Source organism: Orycteropus afer, unplaced genomic scaffold (assembly GCF_000298275.1).
Source record: "Orycteropus afer afer isolate SDZICR_OR568_19922 unplaced genomic scaffold, OryAfe1.0 scaffold00078, whole genome shotgun sequence".
Lineage (NCBI taxonomy): Eukaryota > Metazoa > Chordata > Mammalia > Tubulidentata > Orycteropodidae > Orycteropus > Orycteropus afer.
The window spans coordinates 11344038-11345608 of NW_006921665.1; positions in this window are offsets into that span (position 1 = coordinate 11344038).

The following is a 1571-nucleotide window of genomic DNA, read 5'->3' on the forward strand; positions in this document are numbered from 1 at the left end:
GTTGTTGTTGTTGTTGTGTGCCATTGAGTCAGACCCGACTCACAGCGACCCCTCCTTGGGTTTCCGAGGCAGTATCACTACAGAAGTAGATTGCCCAACCTTCCTTCCAAGGAGTGGTTGGTTGATTTGAACTGCCAGCCTTCTGGTTAGCAGTCAAATGCCTTAGGCACTATGCTACCAGAGCTCCTTTAAAGATATCTAGTGAAGATGTAATCAGAGAGAATGTGATAGCTATGATAGGTATTGCTGATTTACTGAGAATTTCTTCAGTAATTCAATAAACACTTTTTAATTCCCTGTTGTGTTGTCTGAACTGGACACATCCACTCTGGGAAATTAAGCTTTTGTAATGTATTTGTAAATTTCATAGATTCAGCAACCTTTTAAAAATTGTGTTAATTAAATAAGTTCTTAGTGGCCCAAGTCACAAGACAGATGCTATGTGGACATGAGGAAAACATACGGTCAAACTTTAATCTAGTTGAATAACACAATAAAGTAAGCTGTGGGTCTCTTTGAAGCCCAAGTCAAATATCTTCACATACATTTCTCAAGTCTGTGTCATCTCATTTTTAAATTGTGCCTTCATTTTTAAAAACCTTAAAGAAGTCCTCAACTCTAAGATGTCCTTTTAACCCTTCAGAAGGCCCCAGGAGATGGTGTATTTTTGTTTGTTTTTAAATGAGACTTAAAAAAAAAACAACTATTAATATTAAACAAAGAACTACCGTATGATCCAGCAGATCCACTGCCAGGTATATACCCAAGGGATTTGAACATCTATGCAAACAGATACATGTACACAAATGTTAATTTCTGGATTATTCCCTAGACATTTACAATCTAAATGTCCATCAGCAGATGAATGGATAAATAAAATGTGGCATACCCATACAATGGAATAGTACTTAGCAATAAAGAAGTATAAATGAAGTACTAATACATGCTGCAATACAGATGAGCCTTGAAAATATTAATAGTGAGTGAAATAAGTTAATTGAAGAGGACAAATTGTTAAGATCTCACTTGTATGATGTAACAAAAATTGACAAATGTACTGAGATATGTTTATTAGTGATTACCAAGAACATCGTTCAGGATTGGCAGTTTAGCTGGCGTTGTAATTCAGCCACCCTTTCAATAAGACTTTGGGTTTGGTTTTCAGCAATATCAACTCTGTTACTAGAAGATATAAGGCTTTCTTTCAGAGCACAGCTGGAAGCACTGAGGTCTTTTATGCGGCGCTTAAGCCGAGACTCAGCAGCTTTGAGCTCATCTCACTCTTTCACCAGTTGTCCAGTGTAAGTAGAACCAACTGACCAGCTTCCTTATACTCCTCATTCTGACAAAATTGCAGAAAAGTATCAAATATCCAATCACCCAGAGCATCACTTCTCACAAGTACTTGACCTATTGGTGGTGCTATTTCATGTATTAATTTTGCCACCTCATGCCACGGATTAGTAGGGCCCTCTTTACTAGCATAGGTACTGAAACAAGGTGGGCTTGTGCTTACTCACTGATCTGCACTGAACACTTTCCCTTGTTACCCTCCCGAGAGGGACCGGGTC